The 14,670-nt window shown below is 45.8% G+C and overlaps 4 non-coding genes across 4 annotated transcripts; 2 read left to right on the top strand and 2 right to left on the bottom strand.

Annotated features, from left to right (window-relative positions):
* Positions 1-1,572: 1,572 nt before the first annotated feature.
* Trnar-gcg lies at positions 1,573-1,644 on the bottom strand. The gene has a single exon. It is a non-coding gene; the product is annotated as a tRNA-Arg (tRNA).
* A 182-nt stretch (positions 1,645-1,826) lies between these two features.
* On the bottom strand, positions 1,827-1,898 carry Trnas-gcu. The gene has a single exon. It is a non-coding gene; the product is annotated as a tRNA-Ser (tRNA).
* Positions 1,899-2,051: 153 nt separating this feature from the next.
* Trnas-gcu lies at positions 2,052-2,123 on the top strand. The gene has a single exon. It is a non-coding gene; the product is annotated as a tRNA-Ser (tRNA).
* Positions 2,124-4,829: 2,706 nt separating this feature from the next.
* Trnas-gcu lies at positions 4,830-4,901 on the top strand. Its single transcript has one exon. It is a non-coding gene; the product is annotated as a tRNA-Ser (tRNA).
* The last annotated feature ends 9,769 nt before the right edge of the window (positions 4,902-14,670 follow it).

Below are 14,670 nucleotides of genomic sequence, written 5' to 3'. Positions count from 1 at the left end.
GCTGCTTACGTCCTACCAGCCAGGTCTCTATCCATCTAAGGAGGAAACCGTCTAAGCCATGACACTGTAATGAAACTAATAATCTTTGATGTGGAACCTTGTCGAAAGCTTTACAAAAATCTAGATACACTACTGCTACCTTCTGTCCCCTGTCTAATAGCTCTGTTACATATTCGAGAAAGTCTAGCAAATTTGTCAGACACGATCGTCCAGCTCTGAATCCATGTTGAGAAGGCAATAAAAGTTCATTTTGCTCTAAGTGATTCAGTATATTACATTTTATTATTTTCTCGAGTATTTTACAAGCGATAGAAGTTAAGCTAACAGGCCTATAATTTTCAGCCTTAGTTTTACTACCCCCCTTAAAGATTGGTACCACGTACGCATGCTTCCAGTCTTCAGGAATAATACCTGTTTCAAATGAGTGTTTGAATATTATATAAAGAGGCACGGAAAGCTCTTTTGCAGCTTCCTTTAGTTGCTTTAAGGCTTTCGAGATGTTTCAAGATGTCGGTTTGAACTAAATCGATAGTTGTAAGTTTGCTGAACAGTCTGGCATCATTTCTACTTATTGGCATATTTGCTAGACACTCATCAGTAAAAACACTTGAAAACTGCTTATTAAATGTCCTAGCTTTGAGCTTATCTTCATGATAAACTTGCCCATCTTTTTCTATTAACCCGATTCTTGGATCATGCCTGTTAACTTTATAAAAACCGAAAAACCGCTTGAGATCACCTCCACATTCATTTGCCAATCTAATCTCAGCTGCTCGTTTGGCCTCTCGAATTATCTTTTTGAGTCTCGATCTGGCTTTGATATAATGCGATTTATTGTCAGCCGATGGAGCTGTTCTGAACAGACGAAATGCTGTTTTCTTTTCACTAAAACTCTTTTGCACATTACTGTTAAACCAAATTGGTTTTAATGGTTTTCCTGACAGCTTTCTTTTCATAGGAATAAAAAGATCTTGGGCCTCTGCTATTGTTGTTTTGAAAATACTCCACATTTCGTGAACATTTTTCCCTTCAAGCATTCGTACCATTTCATGCTTCTAAAAAATGCCCGAATAGCTTCATAATTTCCTTTTGCAAAATTTTGGGTAAGGTTTTGTCTGATGCTTGTTCTCTTTAATTTACATTTAATGTTGAACCTTATAATCACATGGTCACTGTTACCAATTGTTTCACCCAATGTGACATCTTCAATAAGACTTTCGTTGTTGGTTAAATTAAGTCAAGTATTTCATCTTTTCTGGTGGGCTCCAGAACATGTTGAGTCAAAAATAGTTCATCAAAGTTTTCCCTGAATAACCTCGTTTCCCCAGTAATAGATGTTAGACCCCCCACAAGTCTGGGCAAATTGAAATCCCCTAAAAGAATTGTTTCACTGACAATGCCCTTTTCTATCTCGTCAAGCATGGCAAGATTATTCTTAGGTGTTGTTTTTATCCGCTGGGACTGAGAGCGTGAGATGATGTTTTTCGTACTCCAGCGTAGGTGGGTAGCCATACGGCTGCCACGGTTGACAGTGATGACGTCAGTCATCTTTTGCAAGCTCGTTAGAGATTTGGCCTATACGGGGATTCGAACCCCGGTCCTTTGGATTCGCGCTCCAATGCTCTACCTCTGAGCTATACAGACCAAGCACTTTAACGAGCTTTCTGCCAAGTTTTATGCGGATCATTCTTAGGTGTTGTTTTTATCCGCTGGGACTGAGAGCGTGAGATGATGTTTTTCGTACTCCAGCGTAGGTGGGTAGCCATACGGCTGCCACGGTTGACAGTGATGACGTCAGTCATCTTTTGCAAGCTCGTTAAAGATTTGGCCTATACGGGGATTCGAACCCCGGTCCTTTGGATTAGCGCTCCAATGCTCTACCTCTGAGCTATACAGACCAAAAGATGACTGACGTCATCACTGTCAACCGTGGCAGCCGTATGGCTACCCACCTACGCTGGAGTACGAAAAAGCTCTCAGTCCCAGCGGATAAAAACAACACCTAAGAATGATCCGCATAAAACTTGGCAGAAAGCTCGTTAAAGTAATTGGTCTGTATAGCTCAGAGGTAGAGCATTGGAGCGCTAATCCAAAGGACCGGGGTTCGAATCCCCGTATAGGCCAAATCTTTAACGAGCTTGCAAAAGATGACTGACGTCATCACTGTCAACCGTGGCAGCCGTATGGCTACCCACCACGGACGTATAAATAAACTGGACCCACATCCACCTCCATTCAGGTGAAGCCGACAAGGCGCCATTTTACGTTGCCAAAAAACCGTGCTCTGGAAGGTCATCGAGCCAATACAATTAGAACTGCGTCCAAATGGATGATCGGATCGAGATGCTGGTGGTACCGTTCGACGGGTAATTCCTTGAGGCAGATGATGATGGATGTCACATGTCACCCGGTGTCACATGGCGCGTGCCACGTGCCGACAAACTTACAAAGGGCAAAAACCTTTAAGCGACGCTTCAAATCAAACGAAGGGCCGCACAGGTGCCAAACTCACAGGTCACATGTCCCAGTGTTCGACCACTAACATATGGTATGCTCGGCATCAGGAGGTGCGGAATGCACGCGCTAGTGGCGAAAAACATGTTTTGAGGAGGCATCCTCCGATTCCGGAAAACCTTGACCTAGGCACACCAAATTTGGCACACTGACACTACTGGACACGCGCTTTAAGGTGCTGTACAAATAGGCGTGCTGGGGTACACGGTGCACGTGCTATGCACGTGCAAACCTTTTGATGTTGCACTCTGTGTCACATATGCGGGTAGGGCAGGTAGCGCTGGCAAGCTCAAAGTGCCAAATTTACACACACCACCCAGAATGCATTCCAGCATAGTTATTGAGCATATCCATCTCCTGGTGGCCCCCAAAGGTGCGCTCTGCACGTGCAAAAAATTATCCGCGCCGGGCGGTGAAGATGCTTGGACACCCTATGTGGATTTATGTAAATATCTCGAAAACGGCGTTGTGTAGCGCCGCCGTTTTTGGCACACCTTTTCATACATCTTTTTCACACATGCTGCGTAATTTTCAGACTTAGGTCACTCAAGGTTAGGTCATCAGGTTGCGTCCAAGTGACCCTACCTTAGAAAAAGTTATAGTGCCCGTCATGGCTACACAGACTGAACAATCGGTTTAAAACGTGCTGCGATTGATAAGAGCAACAGTATATACGTAGAGTACCTCTACCTCGGAATTTCAATCAGTGGCGGCGGAACACCTTCAATTAAAGGGGGGCACTGCCGACTTTTGGTCCCATTCTTTCCATGCAGGCTATGTTAAAATGCGAAAATCAAAGGGGGAGACACGGTGCCCTGGTTCCGCCGCCTATGATTTCCATATCACTTGCTTGCTCAATGCTCATTGCTCAGCTCGTATTGTAAGAGCACTGCGGCACAGCATAGATGCAGGCGCTTTGCTACTGCCATCTATGGGTGAAAGATGAAGATAATGGTTATTGCGGTACAGTATTACCTACTGCAGGCGCAAACAACGTAGGTAACAAAGATGCCTATGCTGCGCTGGCCGGCGATTGAGGCGTAAATTTGCGTTGCTGGGTAGCAAAAAGTTTAGGAGCCAGAATTTGACAAAATAAATGATTTGCCGTGCTCGTGGTCTGAGGTCGCAAAATCAACAGAACCCTAGGTCAGTGATATTGAAATTTCGAGGTAGAGGTAGGTACTCTAAGTATATATGTACTGTTGATCTTATCAATCGCTGCACGTTTTAAACCGATTGTTCAGTCTGTGTAGCCATGACGGGCACTATAACTTTTTCTAAGGTAGGGTCACTTGGACACAACCTGATGACCTAACCTTGAGTGGATTAAGTCTGAAAGTTACGCAGCATGTGTGAAAAAGATGTATGAAAAGGTGTGCCAAAAACGGCGGCGCTACACAACGCCGTTTTCGAGATATTTACATAAATCCACATAGGGTGTCCAAGCATCCCCACCGCCCGGCGCGGATAATTTTTTTGCACGTGCAGAGCGCACCTTTGGGGGCCACCAGGAGATGGATATGCTCAATAACTATGCTGGAATGCATTCTGGGTGGCGTGTGTAAATTTGGCACTGAGCTTGCCAGCGCTACCTGCCCTACCCGCATATGTGACACAGAGTGCAACATCAAAAGGTTTGCACGTGCATAGCACGTGCACCGTGTACCCCAGCACGCCTATTTGTACAGCACCTTAAAGCGCGTGTCCAGTAGTGTCAGTGTGCCGAATTTGGTGTGCCTAGGTCAAGGTTTTCCGGAATCGGAGGATGCCTCCTCAAAACATGTTTTTCGCCACTAGCGCGTGCATTCCGCACCCCCTGATGCCGAGCATACCATATGTTAGTGGTCGAACACTGGGACATGTGACCTGTGAGTTTGGCACCTGTGCCGCCCTTCGTTTGATTTGAAGCGTCGCTTAAAGGTTTTTGCCCTTTGTAAGTTTGTCGGCACGTGGCACGCGCCATGTGACACCGGGTGACATGTGACATCCATCATCATCTGCCTCAAGGAATTACCCGTCGAACGGTACCACCAGCATCTCGATCCGATCATCCGTTTGGACGCAATTCTAATTGTATTGGCTCGATGACCTTCCAGAGCACGGTTTTTTGGCAACGTAAAATGGCGCCTTGTCGGCTTCACTATCTTCCATAGGAGGTCCATTGGGATTGTCAGTCCAGTTTATTTATACGTCCGTGCTACCCACCTACGCTGGAGTACGAAAAACATCATCTCACGCTCTCAGTCCCAGCGGATAAAAACAACACCTAAGAATGATCCGCATAAAACTTGGCAGAAAGCTCGTTAAAGTACTTGGTCTGTATAGCTCAGAGGTAGAGCATTGGAGCGCTAATCCAAAGGACCGGGGTTCGAATCCCCGTATAGGCCAAATCTTTAACGAGCTTGCAAAAGATGACTGACGTCATCACTGTCAACCGTGGCAGCCGTATGGCTACCCACCTACGCTGGAGTACGAAAAACATCATCTCATGGCAAGATTAGTTTGTTGTATGTAGTTAGGATTTTAAATGACCTTTTCCTCGATAATTAATAAGAAATTCAATAAAAAGTAAATATTTTATTGTTTGGCAAATTTTCGAACAACAGTTCATTCTCAAGCCACATGAAACAATTGACAACGAAGTTTTATAACTGCCGCCAAGCTACATTTTTTTGAATTATCACACGTGATGTACAAGGTGGTCTTCTTAAAATCAGAAATCTGAACTTAATCGATCATATCCCAAGCTGCTCCGAATCCACATATTCACATATACATACATACATGGCCATCAAAAGTAATATGCGAGCACAATCACATAAATATATACATGGTTCGTTTTGGTCGTGGTCGTGATGAATAGATCGCGTAGCATTAAAAAAGGTGACAACAATGACAATATAAACACTTTGGAAGTCTCGTAGCAGATTATGTCGTATAAAGTTCGGTTCGGTTTAAACAATCATACAAATGCATACAACTACTCGTAATATGCGAGCACTCTCAATTCCCATACATGAATATGGTTCGTCTTGGTCGTAGTCGTGCTAAATAGCTGATCGTGTCGCATTAAAAAAAAAAGAAGACAACAACAATAACAATACAAACACTTCGAAAGTCTCGTAATAGATCGTGTCGTAAAAGGTAGGGTTTACACAATCATACATATGTATACATCTTCGAATCAAGCGCAGTACCTAACTATTATCCACACATAACAAATTTCAATGACAGCCAGTGGATAATGAAAACAAACAACTATCATTCTATAGTATGGGCCATGAAGACATGTTGGAGTTGAGTTTTGGGCGCTTCTTTTGGATCAGGAGGGATTCCGCGATTTTCCTATCTGGGTGGTCTTTCGACTTATACAAAACGCGTACTTTGAGGGGAATGCCTCCTTCGTGGGTGGAGTGGCACTCTTGAAAATGATCTCCCATGGGGGTGTCATGTGTTTTGTTGAGCGCGTCCCTCAGGTGTTCATTGAATCGTAAGCGCACCGGGCGCTTCGTCTCTCCCACGTATGTTACGGTCATCCCATTGCTTTGACAGACAGTACATGTAATCTCATAGACTAAGTTTTTCTGCGTGCAGTCCCCAGAGAACCCCGATCTGCATGTGTGACATCTTTGACCTCCTGGGCATAAGGGCTTACATAGTGCTGACCTCACTAGTTTATCTTTTAGTTTTTGTGAATTTGTCCATGCTAACTTTACATTGAGGCCTGATTGTCTCACTTTGCTCTTAACTTCGCACAACAGTCTTTCATCTACGTAAGGAAGTGTGAGGAATCCATCACAAGGTTCTTGGGTCCTGTTCCTTCTAGTTCCTGAGTGAGTCTTATTCCCCCTAGCCTCTCTGAGCAACCTGTTCAGGACGTGGTTTGGGTAGCCATTCTTTAAGAGTAACTGCCTTATCTTTTCTACACTTTTCCTCTCCTTCATGCTGCTTGATGAATTCCTGATAGCCCGTTTAAATTGATTTCTAGCCACGTTGAGTTTGGTCGACTTTGGATGTGCAGAATCGAAATGAAGGATAATGCCCGAGTTCATGGGCTTGATGTAGAGCTCTGTCTCAATTTTTGTGACATCGTCCTTTTCCTCGACCGTCACCAATGTGTCTAGAAATGGCACTCCTTTTTCTTTGTCAGAGTAGTCTAAAGTGAACTTTACCGATGGATGTAGGGAGTTGAGGTAAGCGAGGAAGTCTTTGAGCGTCTGCTCACCGTGAGTCCACACTCCAGCATAATCATCAATGTAGCGTACCAGGAACGACGGGCTGTGAGTGGCTCCTTCTAGGGCACGCCTTTCAAACTGGTCCAAGAAGAGAATGGCTATGGGAGGAGCACAAGGGTTTCCCATCGCGATCCCCAGTGTCTGACGGTAGTACTCATTGTTGAATGAAAAGACGTTCTTTGTGAGGCTTTCTTGCAGCAGTTTCCTAATGTCCTCTACCGACAGCCCAAAAGTGTCTACATCTTTTAGATGGGTGGCCAGCTTATCACAGACTGCATCAATGGCCTCCGAAATAGGAATGCTGCCGTACAGGTTCACCACATCTATGCTAAAGAAAATGGAACCTTTTGGGATCCCCTGTTCTTGAGTGTGTTCATCTAGTCTTTTCAAAAAGTGTTCTGTGTCCCACAAGTGTGTTGGAACAAATTGTAGTAGCTGTTTCAGGACGCGCTCTAAAAGACATGACATCTTTTCAGTAGGACCATCGCAAGCTGAAATAACAGGTCTGAGTGGGACCCCCTCCTTATGGTCCTTCGGAACACCATAGAAAACCGGTGTCCTGCTGTGGTTCGGGATCAACTCCTTAATCGTGCCCTCTGGTAACTTATCTCTAGAAACATCCTTGAATATCCTTTTACATTCTGCCTCGACTTTAGGTACTGGGTTCTTGTCTATAGCTTCATAGTTGTTCCGATCGTCTAAAATAGCATGAGATTTGTTGACATACTCCGTCCTATCCATGATAATAAGACCTTTGCACTTGTCACTCTGCTTTACAACTACGTTGTCGTTTTTCTGTATCTCGTCCAAGAACTGCATTTCACTCTCAGTTACGTTGCTCTCAGACACATGGTGCTTTTTGTAACACCTAACTACGTCTTGTTTTAGCTTTTTTAGCTTACATTCAACTTCCATAGCTGAGGGCGGGGGGAATCTTTTGTCCGTGTCAGGGAATCTGAAAGACAGACCTGACTTTAACCTTGGCATACCATTTGCCGTCATTCCTGGAGGCTGGTCAGCAGACTGACCGGTCGCTGGAGGTCGGTCGACAGACTGACCGGTCGCTGGAGGTCGGTCGACAGACTGACCGGTCGCTGGAGGTCGGTCAGCAGACTGACCGGTCGCTGGAGGTCGGTCGACAGACTGACCGGTTGCTGGAGGTCGGTCGACGATCTGGCTGGTCGCTGAAGATCGGTCGACGGACTGGCTGGTCGCTGGAGGTCGGTCGACAGACTGACCGGTCGCTGGAGGTCGGTCGACGAACTGGCTGGTTGCTGGAGGTCGGTCAGCAGACTGACCGGTCGCTGGAGGTCGGTCGACAGACTGACCGGTTGCTGGAGGTCGGTCGACGATCTGGCTGGTCGCTGAAGATCGGTCGACGGACTGACCGGTCGCTGGAGGTCGGTCGACAGACTGACCGGTCGCTGGAGGTCGGTCGACGAACTGGCTGGTTGCTGGAGGTCGGTCGACGAACTGGCTGGTCGCTGGAGGTCGGTCGACGGACTGGCTGGTCGCTGGAGGTCGGTCGACAGACTGACCGGTCGCTGGAGGTCGGTCGACGAACTGGCTGGTCGCTGGAGGTCGGTCGACGGACTGGTTGGTCGCTGGAGGTCGATCGACAGACTGACCGGTCGCTGGAGGTCGGTTGACAGACTGGCTAGTCGCTCGAGGTCGGTCAGCAGATAGGCTGGGCGCTGGAGGCTGGTCAGCTGACTGATCGGTCATAGGAGGCCGTTCGGCAGGCTGACCGGTCGTTGGAGGTCCGTTCGAGGCTGGTCCGTGCGTCGTGTCGTTTCGCATTCTTGAATTCGTCCGTCGAATCTCATCTTGCCAGCGTTTGGCGTACGCTAAACGTTCGACTCCCTTTTCCACCTCCAATAGAATATTGCTGGATATCTTTTGTGTGATAGCGAAGTTAGGTCCCTTGGAGAGAAGCGCCAGATCTTGTGCTTGCAAGTCTAGTGACGAAAAGTTTTTAACCCGATCTTGAGCCAGAGGTGGACTGCTCCTCTCTTCGTTCTGGTTCGAAGTTTTCAGTCCGATCAGTTTCTGAAACTTCCTGAGCAGTCTTGGACGATTCTCTTGTATGGTGATGTCGAACACCTGGCTGCAGGTTTGTCTGATGTTGTTGACACTTTGAGCTTCGAGAAACTCTTCGGTTTCCGCGAGAAGTCGATTACGTTGCCTCAAAAGGTAGGCCTTCGTACGGAACGCCTCCGAGATTGACTCGTTCAGCAAGTTAGTCTTAAAGACATCACATCTAGTCTTGACAGAGACATTGTTGCTAAATAGCTTATTTACAGAACTTAAGGCATCAGTGATGAAACGGGGACTAACCTTTGCTTTGCGGCAGGCAGTTAAAAACTCAATTCTCAACAGCGTTTTAGCTAGTTTTTCTGGGTTTTTCATCATTTTTGTGAGCACTTCTTGGCGGTCACTTCTTGTTGTGTATGAAGAAATGGTATGCAGTGCTCTAGCGAGGAACATCTTGATATATGTAGTTAGGATTTTAAATGACCTTTTCCTCGATAATTAATAAGAAATTCAATAAAAAGTAAATATTTTATTGTTTGGCAAATTTTCGAACAACAGTTCATTCTCAAGCCACATGAAACAATTGACAACGAAGTTTTATAACTGCCGCCAAGCTACATTTTTTTGAATTATCACACGTGATGTACAAGGTGGTCTTCTTAAAATCAGAAATCTGAACTTAATCGATCATATCCCAAGCTGCTCCGAATCCACATATTCACATATACATACATACATGGCCATCAAAAGTAATATGCGAGCACAATCACATAAATATATACATGGTTCGTTTTGGTCGTGGTCGTGATGAATAGATCGCGTAGCATTAAAAAAGGTGACAACAATGACAATATAAACACTTTGGAAGTCTCGTAGCAGATTATGTCGTATAAAGTTCGGTTCGGTTTAAACAATCATACAAATGCATACAACTACTCGTAATATGCGAGCACTCTCAATTCCCATACATGAATATGGTTCGTCTTGGTCGTAGTCGTGCTAAATAGCTGATCGTGTCGCATTAAAAAAAAAGAAGACCTTTTACCTACCTTTTACGACACGATCTATTACGAGACTTTCGAAGTGTTTGTATTGTTATTGTTGTTGTCTTCTTTTTTTTTAATGCGACACGATCAGCTATTTAGCACGACTACGACCAAGACGAACCATATTCATGTATGGGAATTGAGAGTGCTCGCATATTACGAGTAGTTGTATGCATTTGTATGATTGTTTAAACCGAACCGAACTTTATACGACATAATCTGCTACGAGACTTCCAAAGTGTTTATATTGTCATTGTTGTCACCTTTTTTAATGCTACGCGATCTATTCATCACGACCACGACCAAAACGAACCATGTATATATTTATGTGATTGTGCTCGCATATTACTTTTGATGGCCATGTATGTATGTATATGTGAATATGTGGATTCGGAGCAGCTTGGGATATGATCGATTAAGTTCAGATTTCTGATTTTAAGAAGACCACCTTGTACATCACGTGTGATAATTCAAAAAAATGTAGCTTGGCGGCAGTTATAAAACTTCGTTGTCAATTGTTTCATGTGGCTTGAGAATGAACTGTTGTTCGAAAATTTGCCAAACAATAAAATATTTACTTTTTATTGAATTTCTTATTAATTATCGAGGAAAAGGTCATTTAAAATCCTAACTACATATATCAAGATGTTCCTCGCTAGAGCACTGCATACCATTTCTTAGTTTGTTGTGTTTGATTGGGAGGTCTGTAGAAAGCACCTATTCTTATTTTATCGTTTTTGCCTAAGTTAGGAAAGATATCGATCCAAAGAGATTCGACGTCGTTGGACGTGCCAATATCGCTCCTTTCAAAAGGTCTTAGATTTTTCTTTACTTAGACCAAAATACCTCCACCTACTTTGATTTTCCTTTGGTAGACAAACATGTCATAACCAGTAATATCATAATCTTGTGTACGGTCCCCTAACAACTTTTCATTGATCCATGCCTCCGTTATAACAACCACATCAAGATCCTCGGTTAGTATGTAAAGTTGTAGCTCTCCGAATTTATTTCTTATACTCCTAGCATTGGTATAGAAACACTTGAGGACGTCCCTAGAGATATTTCTATTTGAGACTTCCTGACCTGTAAATGTCACTAGTTTCCCTGCTGTAGTTCTTTCTCATAAAGTTCACTCAGGAGTAACACCCCATTCCTACTTAAGTGATAGCCATCCATCGAATAGAGGTCCCTCCTATCCCAGAAGTTATCCCAGTAGTCTAAGAACTCTATATTGTTTTTCTTACAGAGTTTGCTTACCCTTTCGTTAATCGCAATGGCCCTCGATGACCATTCTGTACCAGCACCAATTTTGGGCAGAATGCTAGTAACTAGGCCTTTCCTCCCAGACTTAACCAATTTTGTGATCACCGTCCTGTAGGTATCAATGAGTTCCTCCGAGTGCGTGTTTCCAATATCATTGACACCACCGTGCAATATGACAACACTGTTAGGGCTACTTCCTCGAATTACGTCATCAAACCTATCAGATAAATCCCTAAGTTTCGCCCCTGGCAAGCACACTCGCAATCGCTTGTCCCGGTTTCGTTCACAGAACGCTCTATCCATGAACCTGATCCGAGAGTCTCCATAAACTAGCACCTCCCGTTCCCCTGGCTTACGAGCATCGGAATTTTCACTAAAAACATTAGACACCGTTTTGCAGACTGTGTGACGACCAACAGCTGCCTGACCATTCCCCTGCAGACCATGTGTTGAATTTAAACCATTATCAGTCGAACTCTTTTCTACATCCCCCGATAGTTTAGCCTCGACGGGTCTCGTTCCTTTGTGACTTATTCCAGGCGACGAGTCACACAGCAGCGCATCTACTCCCTTTACATTTTGCCCGCTTTTAAACAGTTCCTTTGACAGTGTCTCTTGTCTCAATTTTATGTCTCTTACATCCTCCCGCACCTGATCGATACTGAACTGCATCAACCTAATCGCTTCCATCAAGTCCATTAATGTGACACCTAAAAAGGAAGGGCCTGGTAATGGCAGATTTCTGTCCATTGTTTCCATACTTGTACTCACACCGTTTTGACTAACGCAACCCCTGTCGTGTGTGACCTGAGAAGTGTAGAGGTTTCCCCTGTCACCCAGACGGTGTGACGGCGGTCCCTCTGGCTGTCCTGTAGCTGTCGGCTCCTCCAGCTGTCTTGAATCCAGCCCTGGGGCCGCGGAGGATGGGATGGTCGCCTGCCCCTTTGGCTGTCCGGAGGCCAGACCTGGTGCCACGGAGGGTGGTGTAGTCGTTGACTTCTCTTGATGCCTTGAGGCCAGCCCTGTTGTTACGGAGGATGCTGACGACAGCTGCCCTCCTGGCTGTCCTGAGGCCGACCCTGGTACCCCGGATTGTGGTGCAGTCGTCTGCCGCTCTGACTGTGGGTTTATAGCCGATGCTTTACCTTCGGGCGGTGATGATGGATTCTCCTGCCGTCCGAAGACTGATACGGATGCTCCAGTGCCCGCTAGTTCACGGTGGTGCACACAGAGCCAGATGTCGCTCTGTTCCCCAACGCAACTGGTATGTGCCATTTTCTGGCATGAACTGCTCGCACAGGACCGTACTCCCACTGTCTTCTTGCCTCTCAGCCGCCTGTACGTCAGTGGCAAAAGGCACACCGAGCAAAACATTGCCTTTGATTCTTCCTCTGACAAAGCCCGGCTTATCTTCTCCTTCATGTCTGATTGAATGTTTGTCATAGGAAAGCTTGCAACTAAATGATCCAAGAAGGGGACTAGATAGTGCTCCGTAAAGATCATCGCTGCTCCCGTGCCGTCCTGTCCCTTTTCATTTGACTGTATCAAAATAGTTGAAGTGGTGTAGTAACACGTCATAGCTACTTTCAAGCGTTTGTAAACCAGTTTCATGAATACCTTTGTAATCAATTTAGAGCGGTCCTGCGACGTCTTCTTATCTGTAACTAAAACTTCTTCGTTCTCTGAAAAGCTCCCATACTCGTTCTTGAACAGCTCGAAAAGCGCAGAGTTCAGTTTGATAGTCACTTGCATTCCATCACGAGTGCTTACAGAGTAATCAGAGCGATTCAGGCCTCCATCTTTCTTCTTGAGTGCCTTTGTACGATTTAAAACAAAATTTTCAATACTGGAAATTGGTTCATCAGCTAGCTTTGGAGAAGTTTCATCCTTCATTTTCATATCTGTCGGCCCTGGGTTCAACGATGTCAAGGTCAGGGCGCTCGGACCAGGGTTCAGTTCCACATCTCCCGCTAGAAGTAGCAGCAAGAGGACGATATAAAGACGCTTGCTGTTATACTTCTGACATCGCTTGCTAGGTGCGGGACGAGGGATCAGGACAGTAAGCTGCGCTGACACTTTGCGGCTGCACCATGGCGTGTACTGAACACTGTGAACAGTGTCCTCTACTCTGCATACCGCACACACAATCACGGCAGCGAGCAGAGCGAACGTGTGTACTTTTCCTCCAATCATCTCCCGAGACTGGCTCTAACGAAAATCTCGACAATAGATGGCGCTAGTGTCGCCACAATCTTTCACAACCTCCCCGGGAAGACAGGACTCTTGACAAGTCACGTGCGGTGTCAAGGTTGATTGTCTCAATTTCGTAACCGAATTATAGCAAAACATGCACAACTTAGGAGATGATTTATAAAATGTTTCTTACTTGCTCGTCTTCACCGCGCGGCCCATAGCAAATAATGCTTCATTGAAGTGATTGTCGATATTCTTGCTTCTGGACACATTCTTACATTTTCATAGATCCGCGTCAAAAACATGCGTCATCCATGTCTCAAACTCGCCGCAACTCGTCGATGTGACCCAGATATGGAAAGTGTCCCTTTTAACTAACTTATTGCGATATTTATGCTACGTAGGGTTGGCTAATGACTTTTAGCATCAAGCCCTATCGTTCGGCAAATGTCATCTGACAAAAACCGTCCAAAATGAACATGAAATACGGACTGACCAAAAGGCTGTCAAACCCGTCGGACACTCCGACGACCTTGTATACATATATACCCCCCCTGCAGGCCAAACTGCTGATGTAAGGTCAAATCTGAGAGAATTATTCAGAAAGGTCGTTGCTAGGGCTATCGAATGCGCTTTTCCACGGCGCTGTAGCTCTATTGGTTACCGAGTTATGCGTTGGCTTCTTGGACATTGTTGACAATACATTCGACCTGAAAATCGGCGAAATTTTGCCTTCAATGACCTCTAGTGACCTGACCAAAAAAGTGACCTAAGTGATTTCGTCATTATTTTTGGCGCTCTTTCGAACGCCGCCTTTCACGTCTCGCTACGTGGCCCCGGGGTGTTCAAACACCCCTCCCCCCCCCCAAACAGGGCGTGGAAATCCAGGACCCCCAGCGGGGCGCAGGTTAATAGCTGGCGTGAGTTTCTTGAGTCTCGTGACAATCGAATAAGGGCCAGAGCCCCATACACCCATGGGGGCCCATTGGCTGTCGGGGGGAGGGGACAAATGAATGATATGATGGCCCCCTGATTTACCTTTGGAAGGGGAACGGCATGTCCCTGATTCATCCCCCCTCTGCGACCGCCACTGCACTGAAAGTGGAAGGGAGAGGGGCAGATACAGACATGGCTGGCCCCTAGCCTGTTTGAACCGAGGCAGGGGGGGGGGGGGCATTGTCACCCTGGACCCAAGCTACTGCGCCCTTGACGAACTATGCCGAGCCGAGACCCCAAGCAGATCCAGTCAAGCGTTGGTCGTTTGCATACGCATTCTCTGGCACCGTGCCAGTATTGTATTATACCTTTTCAGTGCTCGCTGCCCTGCCTCGTATTCAACAAAATGCTGCCACCAGGATTTACAGTTTTGTCGCTGATATGGT

The sequence above is a fragment of the Amphibalanus amphitrite genome, unplaced genomic scaffold (genome assembly GCF_019059575.1).
Source record: "Amphibalanus amphitrite isolate SeventyFive unplaced genomic scaffold, NRLGWU_Aamphi_draft 000023F_arrow, whole genome shotgun sequence".
NCBI lineage: Eukaryota > Metazoa > Arthropoda > Thecostraca > Balanomorpha > Balanidae > Amphibalanus > Amphibalanus amphitrite.
Note: the sequence above shows the minus strand (reverse complement) of the source record. Positions and strands in the feature narration are given on the sequence as shown.